The sequence below is a fragment of the Dermacentor silvarum genome, unplaced genomic scaffold (assembly GCF_013339745.2).
Source record: "Dermacentor silvarum isolate Dsil-2018 unplaced genomic scaffold, BIME_Dsil_1.4 Seq888, whole genome shotgun sequence".
Lineage (NCBI taxonomy): Eukaryota > Metazoa > Arthropoda > Arachnida > Ixodida > Ixodidae > Dermacentor > Dermacentor silvarum.
In genome coordinates this window covers 15,010-37,883 of record NW_023606930.1, presented here as the reverse complement: position 1 = coordinate 37,883, position 22,874 = coordinate 15,010, and the positions used below count along the sequence as shown (strand labels likewise).

The window sequence follows — 22,874 nt, the reverse complement described above, 5'->3', positions numbered from 1 at the left end:
ACAACATTATTTGTTGTGTAATTCTCGCTACAATCTTGGGTACATATTAAAACGCTAAAGTTATGTAAGCTGCAGTTTGATTGGAACTTTCGGTAGCACTCCATTTTTTAATTACACGTACAACAGAAAATAGCATTATGAGATTAGCAAGAGTGTTTCGATTTGCAATTTCTTTACTAGGGTGAGTGGACCTATCCGAATATACGATTGACTCGATTCCCTGATTCTATGCAATAAATTGAATTCATGCTTACCAGTGACATATAAATAATTCATCAAAAAATTCAGTCTCATTCCACTCGGTGAAGGTGAATGACAAGTGAATCTGTGTATGTGGTGACTAACCATTGCTCCGGTGAAACGTACCCAGTTTGCGGGATCGGGGCCACATGGACGGATCGCATTTCCTTTAGCTTGGCGGTCCTGGCGGGCAGCACGCTTACACTTGGCGTCCGCGACCCGCTCATTGTCACTGGTCTCCATCGACCGCCGCCGCGCCCATTTTCTTTTCTGTTTACGCCGTCGTTCTTGGTATAAGCACGCTGCTCTTCTTCAGACCGTGGAACTGGTGGCCTACCCAATTCACAGTCATACAGAACTGAGGAAAGGAGCGTGCGTAGAACATGACATCGGGACACAGCAGCCACTCAGACTGGTATGCACTAGTTTGAATACGCGGGATGGCGTACAGGTGTATGTTGTGAAAGTAGACATGGCCGACGCGGATCAAAGTGTAGTATCTGTTCTTATCAGCTTAATATCTGGTACGGGTTGTATTTAGACCCAAGATATTAAACTTCTTTTTACAAGTTGGCGGAGTGCTTGAAGCCTAGCTGCTTCATTTCAGCCACGGGTTGGCCCAGTTTTGCGATATCTTCGTGATTATTGGTCTACGGCCATCGATACGCTCGAAACTAGCCTTATACAGCTTCGGGGTAAAAAAAATTACTCAGTATTACTCTAAAAACGGTGATAAACACATTATAAGTGAAAAGGAAAATAAACATATTGTGTGTGACTTCTTACGCGTTTCTTGTGGGAAAGCAATCCTCGCAAATGCCACATAAGGCCGCACATGCTGTCCAGCCACTGGACCAACAACCCGATTCACCCGAGCATGATTGCTTTGTTTCATCTACACGATTTCTGTCGTGCAAACTCAGTTCCTTCGAGTGTTTTTAGGAACACTAGGCGCAGTCATCTTCATCATCGCGATGCCTCAGTGCTTCTCTCCACGATATGCAGATGCCTCTGCCGCGGTCCATGATGGAGGCTTGTTGAGTCTTCCGCGGATAATGACACGCACTGCACTCTGCTGTTTCGCCAAGGAACTGCCGTCCTCTCACATATGCTCTTTTTTGCACACTATCACACACAAGACCATCCCTCGTCGTGTTGACTTTAGCGACATCAATAACGCTTGTATCAATTTGTCTAGTTGCATTTGTTATCCTTTTTGATGATTGAGCTCTCTCTCGTGAGCTACAGCAAAGCGGAAAAAAAAATACTGGACATATAACACGAAGTATAGACTGCAAGAAAGCAAATCCGACTGCAACTAATGGCAAACTCAGGAGGTCAAGTCGGCATTCGTTGATCGTGGAGCCCGCTGTAACTTTGGCAAAGCTTCAATAAACAAAGGTTTGCTTTTCCCTAGAGATAAACTTGGCTGACTGGTGTTTAGAGCGATCTTATACGCAACAATTGTTATTGTTGTTAGGTCGGGACTAATGTATTACATAATATACTCAGTATAATACATTCCTAATAATCTACATAAAAATTCATTTCCTTGTAGAACACAACCAATTGCGACGACTTTTTGTTCATGTGAAACGCACCCGAGGCGAACAAAATATACTCTCGTGGTGGCTAGCTTGTGCGTTGCGACATCCCTGCTTCCTAGTGCGTTGGGAACGAGCAAGCTGGGCTCTTGTTAGGTTTTGTCGAGCAGTGACAGGGCTTGGGGGACTGCGCCAACGTTGTTGAATTTCGGCCAGGCACTGTTTAAGCTGACAGTTTGATGCCGTACTAGTTTGTAAAAACTACTACAACATCAAAGCTTAACTGCTCAGAATGTTGGGGCTGCGTTATACCAGGCCGCTTGCCGGCTTGTTAAATATTTTATTGCGGTACCAATTAAATGGACACTCAAAGCGGATTTATGCCGTCGTCGTCGCCGTCGCCGTGAGGTTCCGTATGACGTGCAACGGCAATGACATCGTCGCCGCGCGCCGCATGCTGTATGTGCGAGTGAAAGCGCGCGAGGGACGCGTGCTTTTACGGGAGCGAACGCACGGCGGAGAGCAAACACGCATTCTGCGCCGGGCTCCCTGAAGGGCTGCAGAATTAAGCGTCTCTTTCCTACTTTGCAATCACCATATATATAGAGCAAACGCGACTTCTTCAGTCGCGCGAAAGGCCGTGGGCGGACGGGAGGGAGTGGAGGCGACGTTTAGCTACAGCCCCAAATGCGTAATTAAATAAAAACGTTGCGAGGCGAGAAGGTGGTAAAGACTTCCGGCGCTCCTGGCGCTGAGCCGTGCTCCCTCAAGGGCTGCAGAAGATAGCGCCAACCTTTCCCTTTCCCTCAAGAACCACTTATCATTATCACAAGTGTCCCCGTTCTGATCTCGTCGAAAACCTCCGAGTCGCCCCCAGAGGCACCGGCAACAGTCACCAACGCCGCGCGCGTTCGCTGCGAACGCGGGCAAAACGCCGACAGCCTCGAGAACAGTTCTGCGCGTTGCTGGTGCTGCTGCATGTCGAAGTTTATACAGATGATAAAACTACCATCCTTACTCCGTACAGCTTCTTGCTAATTGGCTATCGCAAGTAATGCTTCGCCTTTCGGGTGAAGCTGCGACCTTTTTTATATATCTAAAACAGAATAACTGCGGCAACAAACGCGCACGCATCCTCTCGCCCAAAAATTCTGAAAGGGGCCGCAGTGAGCACCATGTAATGAACAAAAGTGCAAAGTTGAGATTTATGGTGCCGTCAATAAACAAAATGTTATCCATCTTTGTCCTTTGGCAGCTGCACCACAGAATGGCTATATTTTAGTTATGTAAGCCACGTACCTTTAATATCGCTTCTTGCTCGACTTCTTAAATTGTTTTTCGTTTCTGAGCCTGCATGGGCGAAATGTCCATGACCTATCTACGTATGCCAGTGCGGCGTTACAAACAAAGACACAGCATTCTGTCTCATTGTGTGTCGTGAATTCTTTTGGCTCTGCGCTTTGTCCTAGTCAGTGCGCTGCTTCACCCACATGAGTGTCCCATTCTGTTTGCACTGGGTTGAAATACCTTGTGGAGAAAGGCATGTGAAGCACAGCGTAAATTTGCGTCTGCCTGAAAGACCTGTGATGGAGACCCTTTCTGTGCATCCGCAGTGGGTGGCCAAATCAGCTTCAACTAGACCCGGCAGGGCTACTCGAGGCACCCACTGGACTCGTATCACTAAATTCGTAGTGGCAGTAATACGGTGAATGCTATTCCTCTGGCAGTTGCTAGAGGTTTTGTTTGAGGTACGGACGTACCGGGTTCGTCTCGTAATAATACCATCGTCCTCGCGCGCCTTAAGGTGTCTGCGCGAGTGAAACGGTGTAATTAACGGTGGGCCGACGATGGCGGTTCAATCTCGCGTCCGCAAGGGGAGAAAGCGAGCAGGAAGCGCACATTCCACCGGGGGAGGGGAGGAGGGGGGGGGGCACAGTCCAGGTGGGCTGACGGCTCGTTAGTCTTACATGCGCTGTGTTCTCGCCGTTCAATTGGCGTTGAAGCGATAGACAGCACGAAGGTCACTTCGCTCGCTGCAGCTGCCGCGATTCCTCACGCCAGCGTTTTGACAGTGAGCGTCCGCGGTTATCGATTGGGATGTGTTCATGTTTGCCTGTGCGCGCGGACACCATGCTTATTCGTTTTGTTATTAAGCGAATGTTTACATGGGGGGCGTTCTACACCGGCGGTTGCTGCGAGCTTACGTGCAAGCGCTGTTTTAAAACAGCGCTTGCATGTAGGCTCCCTAGCGGTTGCTGCGTTTGGCGGGGCCGCGTGAGCCCTGTCTTGAATACGATGTGCGAGGCGGACAGTGTAGGCGTCTGGCGCACCGAGGGCTGATAGCGTCGTGTACGCTATAGCAATCATTAGCTTGCGCGTCACCCGCGTTCGCGAAGTGAAATGTCACTGTAACTTTTTGTGGAAAGCAGGTTGTGTAGGGTATCCCTCGTCAGACGAGCAAGCGCGTTGCTCATTTGAAGCAATTACATTAGTAATGAAAATTTTATTTTCTTTATTAGAAGGAAAAAACAAAAAGCAGAATCACACCAAACAGCTTTTGTAGCTTTTCTTTTTGTGGAGCTTTAAAGAGGCGCGAATTGAAGAGGCGTGAACAAGCGCTAAGCTATGAATGCACGTACTGACACGTCAGAACACGCACACGCACGGAAGCACCATCCGTTAACCTGCAAGTCGCTCTAGCCTGCCCTGACATGCACGCGTCGTGGGAAAATAATCCCACGCAGTTGAGCAAAACATAGTAAACTGCTGGCGTGGACTGGCACACTAGAACAATGTCACTTCACCTATTTGATAATTTCCCTGCAGAGAAGACCTTTCCTCTTCTACTTCATTTTCGTTCATTCTTCCCTTTGGTCGTTCTGCCACTCTGCTTCACCATCTAGAAAGAGAGAGAGCAAAAAATTAAAAAAAAATTAAGAAATGGAGTTTTCTCGAACGACCACCCTGGATATTAAAATAAGTATCTACAGTGAAGGAGGAAAGTCAGAGACGTAAGCGTGTCCTAGCTCAGTCTGTAACAGAAGCTTCTATACTTTTCGACGAGTTTAGCTGAGTTTTCATGGAATCCTCGATTTCATTTTACTTTGAAAAACGTCCTTGCTGGTTTAGTGGTAAATGCGAGAGAAATGCCTAAGCATTACGTTGCAGCATCTCTTTGAGGTCACGCATGTATGATTTAAACCACATGCACCGCATTCGAAATCGTTGGTCCGTAAGGTACTCGACATATCCTCGTGCTGTTACGATGGCTACTATATATATACAGGGTGTCCCAACTATCATGTATCATGCACCAAGATTTAAAAATATGCACATGGCATGTAGCAGGACAGAACCAAGATAGTGTTGTTTGTCATCGCTTGGAGATATTCAAATTATTTCTTGCGTTCCGCGTCATTACATAATTAGCCTTACCGTATTAATCAACTTGTCAAATGTTTTTATTTGATAAGAAGTGTCAATGAGAAAATTGTAGAGTAACATGAAAAACTCCCGATACAGCTTCCTGTTGCTCAATACGTGCTACATAAAAGTATTTTCCAGAGCTTGAAAGAAGGCCCCTAATACACGCAAAGTGCCTCGAGCTGCCATCGCGCGGAAATATACCTCTCATTCCTATGTGTAAAATGCTATCTATGAGTGTTTTTCCCTGGCATCAGAAAGCGCTTGTGAAAGTATTGAAGTTTTGCTCAGTGTCTGCACATTTGGCGTGTTGAGTAGCGTGTCCTCGCCCATTAGCTATGCGCGTACCCACTTTCCTTGATCGTACCTATTACTTAGCCCTGTCTTACGGGTTTCGCGCTCAGCCAACAACGTGAAGCCCATTGGGAGGAGATGTGTGAGAGGGAGTGATGCGACACGGTGAAAGCGACGGCAAATAGCGCTCTTAGCTTTCTCATAGGAGGAGGAGGAAACGAAGGAAGGAGAGGTAGGGAAGTCAACTAGACGCACGTCTGGTTTGCTACCCTACACGGGGGAAGCTACTTAAAGGGATGAAAAGATCTAAAGGAGAGAGAGGCAAGAAGGTACTCTCAGTGTGAGCACGTGCGATTGTCCATCACTTCACAATCGGTCACTGAGGCCAGTCAATTTTACGAATTGTAGCAATGCCCGCGTGGCTTTGTAAGCCTGCGAAGCGTGGGCCATGGTCCGAGAATGTTTGTCTCTGAAGTGGTCTGCTGTGTGATCGGTTTAACACAGTGCGAAGAACGTCATGTTAGATGTCACAAAGATTACAAAAACACACCACGTGCTCGATCGTCTCTTTACAGTTGCATGAGTGAGAGATCGGTGTATTGGACATTCAAATAAGGAATGAGTAGGCACAGCTTTGCCGTAAAATTGCGGAAGCTCAGCACTTTGAAAACAGCATTGGTCGTTCGTTATGCGTCTATGCGTGCGGAGCGCGGGACTGCACTTGTGTAGTTATGCTCGTTGCCGGGGTTTCCCAGTTATTTTCTCAATAATCTGTAAATACGATCGCCCCCGCAGTTCTTACTAAACCTTTCAGTGGTTGGCGCAGTATTCATTAGTCCCGTGGTGAGCTTTGCAGAACATGATATCATCATCATCATCTTGATCATCACCACCACCAGCAGCAGCGGCAGCCTATATTTATGTCCACTGCGGTACACGGTATGTGTGCGGTGTATTCTCGCAAAGATTGCTGTACGAATATTTCATGGCAACCTGATTATTTAGGTATTCCGCGGAAATGCACCTCTCAAAATGTATTCGTCGCATACCAACGGATACATTTCATTCAAGTGTAGCGTGAAGTGTGCGTGAATTTCTTTAGCACATTACACTTCATCCTACTATATTATTGTCCTGTGGGACCAGTAATACTTTCCTAATCTTGGGCACCATAACGTAAAATGTTTCCAATCTGTTTTGATTCCAAACTTCTGGCATAAAATTTACGTAACCAGTGACGCAAGCATCGGGCGTTGACCCGCAGCGTTGTCTGAACAACCCAATCAAACACTCTCCTCGTTTATAAGAGGTCACCTTTGTTCGCTTTCAAAACCAATAACATTGTCTACACTCAGCGGTTTTTGTTATCTAATTGGCTAACAAGAGGCGGGGAGCACGCTCTAGTGGAGAGGGTTTCCATGGGGCCGAGCCACCCCAGTGAAAATAGATAACCGCATGAAGAGGGTGTTGCCGGCTTCTCCGATTGGTCCGCTTCGCCTTACTTAGCTTGTGGTGGCTGGTCGAAAATCGCGGCGGCGTGCAACGGAAGGATAAGAATGCCGCTAAAACGAATCCTCAGCAAAGAATAGTTGGTATAGCGATGTCGTATACGTTCCAAAAGGGCTCGATAACGTTTTACTGCCACGCAAAAAGGTATATCATGCGCAAAAAAAGACCGCATATCCACGGGGTGAATGATGATGAGTGGGCGAAGCTCCGGAGGGAATCATCGGTAAACCGTGAATCTTCCGTGTAATTCGCCCAGTCTCGCCGCACTAAATCGAACGATTGACTTCCACCAATGACACGAGCCATATGTGACGTCATTCCTATTTTATAACAGCGCCCTTCATTATAATTGCACCACCTCCCGCTTAAGGGGACGCTAGCACAAACGCGTTAGAAACGTGCAGTACTCTCTAGTAAGGGGGAGAGGAGAGGCCACAGCGTCTTACACAGCCGTTTACACATGCCGGAACGTGCACCACGTTTGCCGACGCCATCACATGACTGCTGAGAGAGTATAACCCCCGTATTCATAAACGCTCCTCGACTTGAACTTGACTTGCCACCGCCTTCAACGCGTTTCGAACGCGCTGCCCAAGGCGGTGGCAAGTCAAGTTCAAGTCGAGGAGCGTTTATGAATACGGGAGTAAGGCGGAAAGGCCACAGCGTCTTACACCAACTTCTTACACGGGCCGTAACGCTCTAGCAGAAACGCGTTAGAAACGCGCAGCATTTCGTTAATGTTGGGTATTTATTGTCATCGTGGTGCGTGTGTCCATGTGCGCTTCGTGGAGTAGTGGTTAGCGCCGCGCGTTCGGAAGCGAGGGGTCCCTGGTTCGATTCCGCGCTACGGACACAACTTTCGGAATTTTTTTCTTCATAAAAGTAGACGTGGCTACCTACTACGACGACTACTACTACTACAGAGGAGGGACAGACCCACACCCTAAGGAGCTTCGCCCCTAATAAATGCGTTCTCACCGTCAGGTGCGAGTAGCGAGGGCCTGAGCGATCGGCGGGCAGCCACCTTCTATTCCTTTCGGAACAGGGCAGTCTGTGGCTATTTAAAAAAATTTTCAGTTTTGTTCGGCATATTAATGCACTTTTTTCGCGTACACGTCACTTTGACGTCGTGAGTTTTCACAGTTTTGTGAGGTCGCGTGACAGACAGGCGGAGTCGACGTAGCCAGAAAACATTGGACCAATAGCAGAGGGCTAATGGTGAAGAGGCGTCGAATCAGGATTGATTATTTTTCTTTTGTGCGGTTTAACCATGCATAATCAATGTGTACACGTTATATCAGATGCGTAGCTATCGCGGTTTTAGTGACATCGCGTGACAGGCAGACGAAGTTGGGAGTGGCCCGAAAATGTTTTGACCAATCGTGGAGGCGGATTGCAAAAATTGGTATCAAAACAGTTTGGAATCATTTTACGCTATAGTGCCCATGCTTCTAGTAATTCAGAACCTAGTAATCCGAAGTGGTCCTCGTTATGGAACTGCGAGACATTGTTACGATAAGCATTACAAGCAATTGCAATGACACTCATAAAGTTTGTATTGATTTTGTTCTTGTTAGTATCAAAAATTGAAATGACAAACTTCGCTGAATTAGCGTTGACCGTTATTCATTTTTCACAGTGAAACCCTTCATATACTTAGTCGTGTTTGGCTGTATATTTGAACCGACCCACCATAATGCACTCAATTTCTTATAATTACCAGATTATCTTTTGTACACATTCAGAGGGCTGTTGTATACTAGCATATTTCATACGCGCATTCCACTTTGCAAGATTTCAGCATACTTTACCAATAATAATTACTTGAGAACATATATGAGTGACATGTCGTGTGGTCTCTACAATGAGACCTTAAAATAGCGCAGCACAACGTCATACTGAAGATATCTGTGCATCTAAATCCAGTACTCCTTATTGTTTTCTGCTGGCCGTGTTACTGTACAGCCCTTTTCTCACCTGCTCCTGCTCCTGCCACCGCCTTGTTTCTCCGAATATATTTTTTCACCTTCAACCACAGGACAAACTTTCAATTAAGGTGCTCCCATCGCACGCCTTTTCCACATTTTATGTTGGCTGAAGCAGACAGTGCGTTAATTAAAGATTATACCGAAGTGACATGAACCGAGGTTGCAGGCGACTGCACGCCCACGCACTCACAGGTACTAACGGAAGCCAACCGGAAACTCTTCACGTGCAACTGCGCACCAAGGCAAGTAGTCAGTGGTAACGGTCATTGCCCTACATTGGCGCAGTGCAATATTTCCCATCTGCTTCCTAACTAAACGTCTAAACAACTTCGTTCAGCATCCATACCTACGATTATCAGCCTTGCTGAAGTACACGTTAGACACTGAGACAAAAATCCTAAAATGCTGCGTTCACAGTGGTATAAATTTGCAAAGGATATCACCCAACCAGGCGTGGCAAATACCTTCACAAAGTCGTAAAGCAAAAGTTAATACCTTGAAATGTACCTTAACATCTGATGCACCCAATAATGGGCGCGTCATCCCTAGTGCGAATGGATCCTATTGGCGCGCTCGGATCACCCCCTCGTTAAATCTTTGTGGCATTCCGTGTCGAAAAGCCCTGCTCATGCCTTCCCACAGTTCTCCCTTCCTTCCACATAGCTCATCTGGCACAGAAAACAGATCCACCCGAACAGGGATAGAAATGCGTGGCGTCGTGCATGCTAGGAAGAACGGATGGAAGGGGATAAGAGAAGTGAAGACCGAAACGTGGCGCCGCTGTTCCGGTCGCATAGGTGATGAATGGAAGGGTTCTAAGCGGTCACTGCAATGACTCTTGCCGGCATAGAGACAAGAGATCCCGGTCTGGTTGGCTGGGACTGAGAACGTGGGACCGCCCACTGCCCAAAACCTCTTCCATCTCTGCGCAATATTTCCTCCCCCCTTGTTCGAGGCACCCAGAATATAAGCGCCCTTTATTTTACTAACTCTTTGTTTGTCTGAGAGTTCAAAATAAAAGACACTTTCAGGAAAAGCACAGGCGTGTGTGTTTATCTGTAGTTGTTAGCGATAGCTGCTTTACTGTGCAGCAAAAGATCGGTGAAAGGTTTTCACGTTGGTTAGTCTCTCGCGTCGAAGATTTAATGAGGAGCAGAGCCGAGGGAACCGATGTTTAACACCGATAGTATGGAGGTAACGAATAGTGTTGCGAAGAATTTGCGTATGTTAGCTAAGGAGACAGCATCAATCAAGGCAAATCAGCCTTTAGCTAAGGTTTGCTCAGGCACTATCTACGCAAAGCGTTCTAGCCCTATAAAGCTGAAAAAAAGCTAAAGGATGTCGGGTGCCAACGCTTATAGCCTTCAAATGAATTCCAAAGCACAAAGAACACAACCTTAAACGCTACACGTTTTCCTCTCGGTCTTTGGTATTACTTTTGATTTCTCTTCTGAAAGATTGAAAAAACGCACTAAAATAAAGAAAGCAGGTCTTCACAGAATATAACCTTTTATCTTCAGGGGATTACAAAGTATTATATCAACAGAAACAGTATGCAGATCCAAACGACATGTTCGAATCTGATGAGTTAAGCTTTTGTTAAGCGGTTAAATAAATACCATGCAACCACTTATATCCCGCACAGTCTTGCACCCTATAGCGATTCCCTGTCTTCCAAGCAAAACGGCAAGATGGGATGTCCCCCCCCCCCCTCATATGACCCACGTGACTGCGCACTTTACGGTCTCCGTTATTGTCCCCTGTGATATGACACTGTATCCATGGTCGGTGCGCTGACTAGAGGGACCCGCTCATGGTGATAGGGCGAAAGTAAACTGCACTTTAATCGGCGACCGGCGAAACAAGCAGGTCCAATAAGCGCCATACCCGAAACCATAGCACAGCAGGCATAGAAATGCTTGCTTTAGTAAAGTAATTGTGCTTTTCATCACGTATATTTGTTGCAATTAGGATTTTTGGTATCATTTCAAAAACAATTTTCAGAAACAGTTTTCATTTGCTTTACTAATGCATATTTTTATTTTAAAAAAAGGTTAGAACTCAGCCATGGTCAGGTAGTTTGGGAAAGTTCGCAAAGAAAGCTTCGCTTTAAAGAGCCAGCAATGTCTACCCAGGGCGTCTTGCTATACTCGACTTCCTGCATAGACTGATAACTCTTTCTGTAAGCGTTCTACACGGAAATACCTCAGATGTTTTCATGTGCCCCGTGCTGAATGTGCCCATGCCCATGTTCCCATGTGCCCCATGCTTTCCTACTATTAATTCTTGAGGCAAAAGCCTTATATGTCTCATTGTTCAGTCGACCTTCAACGTTGTTGAGCGAAAACCGCACCGTGGACGCAAAATCGTACACCATGACGACTCGGTGTAGTAATCCGCTTACTCCACCTACCCGGCATCGTGTCCTACCTATGTGCAAACGCTCACGCAACAATTTTGATGGTGCGCGGGTCACCGTCGTCATCGTGTTCTTCTTCTTTCTGGGGTTTTACGTGCCAAAACCAGTTCTGATTATGAGGCACGCCGTAGTGGAGGGCTCCGGATTAATTTTGACCACCTGGGGTTCTTTAGCGTGCACTACAACGCAAGCACACGGGCGTTTTCGCATTTCGCCTCCATCGAAATGCGGCCGCCGGGGCCGGGATTCGATCCCGCGACCTCGTGCTCAGCAGCGCAACGCCTTAGCTGACTGAGCCACCCAGGCGGGTGTCATCGTGTTAATTAAGATGTAAGAATTAAGAGTTAATTCAGGCCCTCGAACCCACGACCTTCGGTGGGAGTCGAACCCTCGAGCTTATGTGGGAGTCGAACTCACAACCTTGGGCGTTAAGGCGAAGTTAATTAAGGCGCAGTTACATAATACAGAGTTCAGGCATTTGAACTCACGACCTTTTATGTTAACTAGGGCGAGGTTAATTAAGGCACAGTAAATCAAGGTAGCATCATTTAAGGACCTCAGACGCGCTCCCACCTTTTTTCCCACCTCAGACGCGGTGGGAAAAACAAGTAATAAGAAGTAACAACGCATTCGAATCAGAATGTCAAGTAATTTAATGAATGTCTCTTTAGCCTGCAGGCGCTCGCCTTCACCCTCTTTGGCGTATGCTAAAGTGACGGTAATTTTTTTTTTTTTTTTTACTTTCACATTACTGTCAGATTTTCAACTTCAATGCTTACTCTAGCCTTGCAGCTGGCTTGTTATTTATTTTCCTCGCCCTCTGTCTGTCTCTCTTTCTTTCCTTCTCTGCACCTCATCTCCTCATTTCCCACTCTATCCACTTCACTCGACATTGCGAACACCATCGCTCCGTAGGGACTTCGACCTTAAAGGGATACAGACACAAAATATGAAAATTTTACGAAAATGCTGAAAATGAATCATCAGTGTGTGATTACACCGAAAAGAAGTAGTTACTTAGTTCATTTTTGAGCCGATGGCTTTATTTTTGGCGCTTTTGTGAGCGCGCGCCTCGCCGCCCGACCCGCGGGAGTTGGAAGACGTGACGTCAAGACACCCTCGTCGGATAGCCAGCCAGCCGGCCGCGGTCATTGGACGCGTCATGAGCATGAATTCGAGTTTGGGTGCCTCTACCAGCGATGAGTACACGTCTGAAGACGAGGACCATTCCAACTTGGCAAGAAATATTACTGCTTACGGTTACTAGCCTTCCGCGTCAAGAGACGAAGAAGAGTAGGCGGCCGTGGAAGCGCCGGCCACGTTTTCGCGAACCGTAGCGCGAAGATTTTGCTCTGCACCAGATACTTGTGCTAGAATTATTCATTTCCTCTGTAAACTTGCTTTTTCAAGAGCGCACGCAGGCGAGGCAGCTGCGGGGTACTTCAGCACTGCGTGGATGACTGAATAGTAGTTTATGCCATCGGCGTGAGCAACGTCCACTTCGCCAGTGGCCCAACAGATGGCAGCACCTGTCTGGCGTTCTTCCCAGTTTTTCCTGTTTTTGCCTGTGGAGAAGCAGAGCTGTGCGTGTGTCTGCCCCGCTGCCACGTAGAATTCATCTCGTGAGTCGCGCTCACGCTCGCTAGTCTCGTTGTTTTACTATGCTTTGCCAACATTTTTAAAGACGTTACTGCCTTTGTGCCCAGCCTCGGGCATCTCGCCCCAGCCTCGCCCTCACACTGCAAAAGAAGGCTGCAAGTGAACGAAAACAGTACCGATATCTTTTCGCCTCCTCTTTTCAAACGCCCCGCTGATCATTTCTGCCTTGCGATTCCGTGAGAAGACCGATGGCACAGCGTCAGGCTTTAGGCGTTGCCTTTTGAGCGGCATGCCGAGACTTTTCAGCACAGCCGGACTGGTCACATATCATCGTCGGCGAAGTGGCCCTCGCTAATAAAGTCATTTTAGAGGTCTCCAGGCTGGGCGTGATGGCTGACAGGCAGGTATCCAAAGTTTAGGCATCTTCTCGTCTCTGAGAAACGTGTGCGACGGCGTGTCACGATCGACGATGCTGCATCTGGGCATTTCCTTCCGCTCGACGAACGCGTCAATACCGAGCGACGACCGCGGGAAGGCACATGTAAGACGCACCACCTGCGTGGAGCGCCGACGGGGTTGGTGTTTCAGACGGACCACGTGCGAATATCGCCGAAAGGGGTTAAACAAACGCTGAAAGGAACTGACACCTCCGGAAACACTGCGACGGCTGGGGCCGATCTTGGCCGCGCGCGCGCGCGGGTGGGTGTTATGACGTCAAACTTCAGCTTCTGCAGGCGGCCGCTTGGAGGCAAGGTGCAACAGAAAATCGCAAAAAAGATGTTTGTCGTTTTTTTTTTTCAAAGCAGCTTGTTGTATTCGTCATTTTCGACAGTTCAACTTTTGTTCCGACGCAAAAAACCTCCCGCCAACTTTTGTGTCCGTATCCCTTTAAACAGCTCCGCTGATATTATACATTGAAGTGCACGTAACAGCCGGCAAATGCGGCACCAGGCGTATGAACGGGCAGCCGGGAGGTCTGGGTTTTCCTTGAGTGCTCACATTTGCCCTTTGTCTGTTGGAATATTTCTTGCTTCACGCCTGTGTAACCTTTAATGTACTGTAATTGGGTGTTCCACTCACGTGATCGATGTTCTCGTTTCCGAGCTCTATAGTCTGTGAGTAGGCTTGGTCAGAAAAAAATCAAGGCAAGTTTCATCATATTCGCACTCTTTATAATATAGTGACCTTGATCATATATGCCGTCGCCTTATAAGAACAGCCTTCTCTGCTTGAAATGCTTTATGAAAATGGAAAACACAAGATGTTACAAAACCTGCCTATCACCCCACTCGGCAAAATGACGGATTGGACGTGAGGGAGTTCATTCCAAAACATACTTTATTTCGTCACCAAAACACGAACAGCGAGTACCATAACAACATGGCCACTAAAATCCTATATGGCTGAATGCCAACGAAACTTTGTTTCGACACGTTTCTTACAAACTTCTGCAACAGCAACGCTATCCAAAATGTTTCAAATCCTATAACACGCACAGGAGAGGCTACACCTGATTATGGCCTCTGTCCAGTTTTTTTAAACAAATGATAAAAAATGTAACCGGATGCTAGTCCGCGATGTTTTCTGTGGCACATTTTCTAACGAGGCCTTTGTCCTGTATGGCACATAGCGCTTGTCTGACGTGGACGCAGCCCCGACGGGAATTCGCGCACGGGTCCTGGCTATCGATGGGAACCTCACGGAGACAGGACCTCGTGCGGGACGACTTGGGTGATGCCAAATGCTTGGCTAGGACCCAGATCAGCGCGCCAAGGCCTACTTGAAGTTGCCAAGAGCCAGCGCTGAAAAGTTCGTTCCTCTTCAGTTCGCAAGCCCGTCTGCTTTGCGCCGCTCGCGCTGCCACGTCTTTTCTCACGTGCGCTTCCTGCTCATCAATTTTGGCGCAGTACTCCTTTACCTCATCTGCTTCATCATCATCATCGTTGTATCCATAAGCCTATCTTTATGTACACTGAAAGATGAAGGCCTCTCCCAGCGATCTGGGAGCTTATGTTGCAGCATTCGAGGATATAACTTTCTTTGCACTTTAAGTCAGTGAGTCGGAGGTCGGGATGCCTATCACTCAAATCAGGTGCCGCAATGGGTGTTATGTCACAAAGCAGAAAGTCATTGACAAGCACGAAGAAGATAAGTTGAGAATGCATGGAACGAACCTCTGATTTAAGTTTACAATTACGCTGGACCAATAACTGCAATGCATCAACTTCAATGCATGCAGTTGATGCAATTGAAGGTGATCTGACCAACCTTATGGCTGGGAGCAATGACTAATAAAAAATGCATTTCAAAACTCAATTTGACAGTGGCTGCATGTAAAGGGCCTCCATGATTTTGTGTGGTTTCAGTTACATATTATGCTGCGTGGCAACCCACGCCAAATAAAGCATGATTATCGAAATGCTATCACAACCCTTACCGTGTACATATCGTCGGGCCAATTCGTGAGACGACATGTGGGGAGCGGACATCCTTTGGAGATGGCCTTCCGTTAACACTCCGCGATAGAGGACTTGTGACGTAGTAAGTTATATTTCGAAGTTTATTGGTACTTCTACTGTATTGGTACTTCTACTGTTATCGGCACTGTACCTTTCCTAGTCTTGTTGTGTCAAAATAATCACTGAAACAATTAGCTAATTATTCACAAGTATTAGGGAAAACGATTGCATGGTTTTATTGCCGCTAGAATTTCGTCATTTGTAGTCAGGTGCTCACTAAAATATCTAGCAGGAGCCTGCACATTTAAATTAAATGTAAAAAAAATTCTGCAGGCTTTGTGTCGTGCTGAATTGCCTCACAGTCACTATTCATTATTTGACTGCCTATGAGAAATAATGCGTTTGCATTGCTTCCAACACTTCAGCTCGGCTTCTTACATTATTAGTGGTCACAGTTACTGTAGCTCATTCGCAATTTCTGTGCTTATGCGGCGAATAGGCATGCTCAAATTATATTACTCAACCTGACGCATGATTGAAATTATAACGTTCCACGAGTAAAGACAATCTAATGCATCAGGAGCACTTATGTTCAGATCGAAGTTCTAAGTATATAAAATCTTCATCACCAGCGTAACAAAAAGTCACAGGCCGGCGCGGCACACGCTGAACAGTCACAGCGTAAGCTGGTTGAGCGGCGCAAGAGTAGCTCCAGTTTCAGCACCAGGCAAAACAAGGTGTTCGCGGCAAAGTGCGATAGCGACTGCGAGGTGGCGGCGGCATCATGGCGACCAGAAACGGCTATTGCAATGAGCCCATAACAGGTTACGCTGTAAAAAATAACATGATAGGAATGGAAAAAGGAGGCCACACCTCATCTTACGCTGCCCAGTTCAAAAAATCAAAATAACACGCAACCCGAAAAGTGCTAAACCAGTTTAGCAGTAAGCTTGAGCTGACAGACAAATTACCCCCTCCCCCCAAAAAAAAGAAATGAAAAAAAAATTTAAAAAAACGTTTGTGCCTGCCTGCATTTCATGACGAAGTGTTTACAGACGAATCTTTTCGATACCGACGACCAGCTGAAAAAGGTTACACCGAATCCCCCTTGCTCATGAAATGTACTATGCTTTCTAGGGTAATACACATTTCAATGCCATATACATTGCACCGAAGTGGGACTACTTTCACTGTTGATAAGGCAACCAGCGACCGCAGCTTCAGAGGTAACGTAATTTGGTAAAGAAATCAAAAGGTCCATTTTTTAAACTGGTAATTCAGTAGCTCTTATGTCGCTATTTTTGTGCTATAACCTTTGTAAGTACCATTCTTCAGAAAGGAAGGGAGCCAAAACCTACAGCAATAATATGATCACCACCTAGCCTCAAAAAGCTTATGCTATACATCAGCTTTCAGGGCAACAAAAAATACTGCATCCTTGCTAAACTTCTTAGAAACTCCACTACCCACTCATCTTGTCCTAAAGTTCTAAAGAACACACCATTTTCACCCCTCACAGTCCTTGGGGGCCAGTGATTTAAAGCAAACGTGCACAGACAGTGCGTGCAGCGCGCCACCATGTGAAAATCCGATTAGACCGTCCTGTAGCAGCACGTCAAGCGAGCTTAACAATGTCTCCTAATCTATATGCAAATGCCGCAGCGACAGATATGACACTCCGTATCCGCGCGGTTGTTTGCCAAAACGCGTCTGGAGAGATATAACATACATACACTAAAGCTGAAATAGGATTATAAATAAAAACCCATTGAAGCATATACTTCTGCACTGCTGCCTTCAAGCCACTATCACTGGTCGTGTTGAAAACCATCACAAAATTATGGGGGGAAAACGTCGTCGAAGAGCAATAAAGAAGGAAATGAGATGAAGCTCGCGGGTAGAAGCTGCACATAATAGTGACATTGTCCAAGCGCTTTGTCTATTTTCGTTTCCGGTGAGTGTTCAGAACGTAAAGTAAGCATTCAGAACGCCTCTGCAGAAGACATTTATTCGTCCTTCAACCAGTATGCCAGCTGGCACTGCAGAAGCTTGTCCCAAAAACAAAGGCATTTTTTTAATGTTTTTTTTTTTATGCCTCCGTGGCTTGTTTCTGTCTTTCTTCTTTTTTTTTTGTTCATACAAATGTAAGGGAGAATTTACTAAAGGCATAACTGAAGCAAGCAGAGCAGCTCCTACCGGCATCACTACACGATTTCTTTCCCGTTCCAGAGTCCTTGTTGTTTCTCAGATTACTGCGCCACTAATGCGCAGTAACCTTTCATGTTAATAAATGAGAGCCGTAGTTCGTTCTTTTTGTCGTAATGAAATTCTTAATTCTTGAACTGTAAATGGGCATATTATTGCAAACGTGTAGCAATTCCCCGAATCAGTAACATAACTGAATAACATTTAGGAAGCAAAAGAAAGTGTCAATCAAGTGTCGACACTAAAGACAAGGTTGGCGCACATGGGTGTTCAAATGATTCGATGTATAATTTTGATTATATTTCGCTATTCTTTCTCTTCTTCATGTTTATTATTTAATTAACTCGCGTCTCAGTGGTATCGTATTTCAAGCGCAATTACGATGACGCTTAATGGGTCTCCTTAGCCCTCCTGCAACGTAGGACACGCTCCTTATATTCTTCACAAGTCTCGGCAGCCACTCACCGGTATTGGGTGACTCTCTTCCTCTAGGTTCCACGAACGCTGTTCGACGTCCTGCGCGTCTCGGCGGGTGCAATGCGAATCGGACATTTGTGCGAAATTCTCGCGAGCTTCGGCCGTGTTCTTGGCATGACTGGCGTGTGCTCAATCCGCATCGGCACTCTCGAGAATTGGCGCGTGGAACGCGTGCAGCCTAGGAAGCCTACATGCAAACAGCGCTTGCATGTAAGCTCCCTAACGCAGCCTCGAATTGATTGCGTTTCCTCTCCGCAGCGTTGACAGCTGTCTTTCCAGGAGGCGGCAGGTTGCAGTTACGATTCCTTCGATGGCAATTTATATTCTGCGGTTTTCATGGTGCGAGACAGGGGCCGGCAAAGTCACCGTGACGCCACAATCACGTAGATTTCTCCCCTGCAAAATTCGGCGCATTGAACGTGGCCCCATTTCTTTCGCTATGGTGTCCCACAGCAATGCGGCGATGAACTGTGGTCGCAGCGCATGCGCGCAAGTGCGCAGTGAGCGAGCGCTTTTCGTTTAGCGAAGGCGAAAACTCAGCACGCTCACTTCAGTGCAACCGAACTGCAGGCCAGCATGCTGCCAGTCAGCCAACTACCGCGCGATGCACTTTAATCTAGCGGCTTCGGCGTGAGATAGGAGATGTTTTACTCCCGCGCCGGCTGGGCCAAAGCGCACCCAACGCCCCCGGTCAAGCTGCCTCTGCCTGAAGCTAGATTGCATGAGCGTCAACTTTACCCCGCTGCAGCGGAACTGCACTGCGCCTGGCGCGCTTCTAGGTTAGTAATTCACCTAGAAACACGTACTCCTGCACAGACTCTAGAGGATGACTGGCTATCATGAAGTCTTGTTCCCTTGTCAGACTATAGAAAATTGTCGTTTTCTTCTGAATAATAATCTTCAACTCCACTCTTACACTTTCTCGGTTAAGGTCCTCACTCATTTGTTGCAATTTGGCCCCAGTGTTGCAGAAGAGTACAATGTGATCTGCAAATTAAAGGCTGTTGATCCTCACCCCTATACCTTCCCTGTGTAATAGCTTGAATATATCTCGTAAGCATGCAGTGAACAGCATTGGAGAAAGATTGTCACCTCGCCGGATCCCTTTCTTGATAGGTACATGTGCTCTTTTCTTGTGGGGAATTACGGGTAGCTGTGAAATCTTTGTAAATATTTCCCAAGATATTCACGGATGCCTCCGGTATTCCTTGATTACGCAATCCCTTCATGACTGCTGGTATCTCTCCTGAATCAAATGCCTTTTTTTAACATATGAAAGCCCTATAGAGAGGTTGATTGTACTCCGCAGATTTCTCGATTATCTGAATGATGACATAGATGTGACCCATCGTATAGAATATCCCTTCCTGAAGCCAGTCTGTTCTCTTGGTTGACTGAAGTTAAGGGTTGCCCTGCTACTATTGGAAATAATCGTGGTGAATATTTTACACAGCTGTGAAAGCAAGCTAACGGCCTGTAATTACTAAATTCTTTAACGTCTCACTTCTTATGGATTAGTATAGTGTTGACATTCTTCCAGCTATTTGGTACACTAGAAGCCGTGAGGCATTGCGTAGAAACAGCAGCTAGCTTTTCAAGCATAATATCCCCTTCAACTTTGATTAAAACGACTGTTTATTCCATCTTCTTATATGGCTTGTCCCTGGGACATTCCTTGCAAGGCATTTCTAACTTAATCGCTAGTGACAAAAGGAGCCTGTGTATCCTGTTCACCCCTACTTCCAATGAATGTTGCGTGGCTGCTCTAGGTACTGCACAGGTCAGCATAGAATCCTATTGTTGCTATATCATCGAAATGGCTGATGGTATTATCCTGCTTGTTTTTTCCCGGCATACATCTTGCCCCGTCCTATGCCAAGTTTTGCTATGTCTATGCCCGCGTAGTATAATATTGCATAAGTGCTGGAAGTCGGAAACATAGAATGCTTTCTTGCCACCCGCGAACTTTACGTTTACGTGTGAAATGATCGTGTAAGGAAATTGCCAACGCGCAATTATACCGTACATACTACTACAAATGAAACCGTTTATTTGCAGATTGCCGGCTCTGTCTTTTGCTGCGAAATGAAGGTAGCAAAGCGAAGATCACACATTATGTTACTTAAATTATGTCCTCGTGTACCTCACACATCACCGCTCTGCTAAACTACTCATTCGTTCACGCTCAAATTTCAAGCAAAGGGAGCATATATTGGTGCATTCAATTGAATGCCACATGTGGGTACATCAGTGCTTGTCTCGTTCAGAATGAATCGGAATACACGTTGCGTTTTTCTGCTTAACGGAAAGTGTAGAAAATACTAGAACAAAAACCACACTGCCATCTGTCGCTATAGCTCCTAACATGACGCATGCCTTGTTTGACCCATAACCTATGGTTGCACCTTGACAGTATCAGACCACGCGATTGTTCGGTTACAGAAAATGCCACAAGTTCTGTGAGGCGCTGCATTAAGCGGCCACCTGAACAGGCAAGTAATACACTCGACCACAATGTTAAAGCATATCCACTAGCATATTTTAGTACAAACAAGCCAGTGCTTTAGGAAGAAGGGCCATGCATGGATATTTCCCGTTACGCTAGTATTTTGATCGAGACGTCGCGCCATTCGCCTACGAAGTGGTTGCTGAGCTAGGTACAGGTGTGGGAAGTCGTGGAATCCTGGTTCCACCAGGTTAGGAAGTCGTGGAATCCTGGTTCCACCAATAGCTTAGGTTACAAGTTGGAGACTTCTAGGAAACGTTTATTAACATGCTAATAAAACTGTTATTATACTGGGTATTAAATGTTCGTGGAAGCCACCCCTATAGTGTGGCGGTAAAATCGTCGCCGCGCGCCATATGTGCAAGTGAAAGCGCGCGGGGGCCGCGCGCTTTCACGGAGACTGAACGCACGGCGGAGGGCCAACGCGACTTCTTCTATCGCGCAAAGGCTGTTGGGGTACAGGACGGAGGGGGGGCTGACGCTGCGCTGCGCCACCGAATGCGTATCTTGCAACCGGGCGCAAGAGTAACTGGCGACTCAATCTCCCACGCGAAAGGAGGAAAGCGGGAAGGCAACGCGGGATAGAGGCGGGGCGGCTTCTACTCTGACAACTGCGTAAGTTTGGGCCGGTGCGGCCTGTCGCACGCACCGTATCTTGAAAGCGATCTCCACACGGTTTTTACCTTTGTATGCGCTGTGCTTTCGCTTCTCAGTTTCCGTTGAAGTGATATACCGCACGAACCTTCACTCGCTGCGGCAGCCGCGCTTGATCACGCCAGCGTTTTGACAGTGGTTGTCTGCGGTCGTCGAGTATGATCTATTTATGTTTGCTTGTGTGAGCTGACACCGCGCTTGTTAATTCAGTTAGTAAGCGAATGTGTCCAAGTTTATGCAGACGATGAAACTACGTCCCTACTCCTTAAAGCTGTCTACTACTTTCCTATCACAATTAATGCTTCGCGTTTCAGGCTAATCTGCGCCATTTTTTTGTCTTCGCTACCGCAGCTCCAGCACGTTTCCTAAAGCTATAAATCTGCCTGGACATGTTTATCGTTTTATTTTACGAGCACGCTTTCCCACTCGTTCGAAACCACATTTCCTAGCAAGAATGGGTGGCGTAATGAACGCCGAACGCTTACTTTCACAATGATTAATATGCGATGTTTACGTTAGGTACGCATCAAGGTTACGGACACATTGATTGATAATTGAGTTTTACGTCAGGAGTGGAGCAAGCTTACTTATGTATTAATCAGTGACGTTAAGTTAAAAACGAATCGCGGTAATGAACGCTTTGATTAATAACTAAGTCTTACGCTGGGAGCGCAGTATCTTAACGAACCCATTGATGATTAAGTTTTATGTTAGGAGCGCAGCATCTTGAGGCACCCATTGACAAATAAATGAAGTTTTCTCGTACGCTACGTCGGGCGAGATGCACTAGATTAATTCAGATGGTGTTTTGTTTTTTGTGTTCTGGATGCGTATTACTTTTCTTTATATCATCATCACATCGCTTCATGATTAGTAGTTGTTTCCTTAGTTCATCAACTCCTCTTTCTTTTTTTTTCAGTCTTTGCTAGGGCCATGCATCCGCCGTTTTACGGTCTCCTGCCAGCTTGATGTACACTCTACTTGCCTTTCTCCTGTATTCATTCTTATGTACTGTTCTCAAACTGACCCATTCCGGCGCAGCGAAAACATGGAACAGCCTTTCAACAGGACTATGCGAAACAAGCATGAAAGTAACAGATCAGTAAAATTATAAGATTAGTGCAAGGAGGGAAAACAAAAGCAACTAAAAGGAAGTAAAAGAAGCCTAGTCTTCTTTAGAAAACGGGCGAAAGAAGAAATGAGAGAGATTCAGAGTTTCACTGACGGAAACACTCACCGTCCATTTGAGCGATTTAAACTCGTCGACAGAGTGCGTCGGCCGCACATGCTCGCGTTTCCTCGAGCCTGTGCTTCACTGACCGGCTTCCCGTTGGTAAAAGCTATTCTGCGTGTTTTTGCTCGTATGGGCTGCGCTTTGAATGGTGACAGGCAGTGGAGGCGCTCTATTCAAAGAGTAGAAATAATCTCGAAGACAGAAAAAACCAGCAAAAACGAAAAGAAAACAAGTTAAATAAGAACAAGGAAATGAAAGTCGCACAGCGAACGACAATCTTTTTTGGCAATGTTGAGGAGCATCTGGAACTCGTTTCTTTCAGC

General features: G+C 46.4%; 1 non-coding gene across 1 annotated transcript; it reads left to right on the top strand.

Annotated features, from left to right (window-relative positions):
* Nucleotides 1-712: 712 nt before the first annotated feature.
* LOC119435749 (U2 spliceosomal RNA) lies at nucleotides 713-899 on the top strand. Its single transcript, XR_005188883.1, has one exon. It is a non-coding gene; the product is annotated as a U2 spliceosomal RNA (small nuclear RNA).
* The last annotated feature ends 21,975 nt before the right edge of the window (nucleotides 900-22,874 follow it).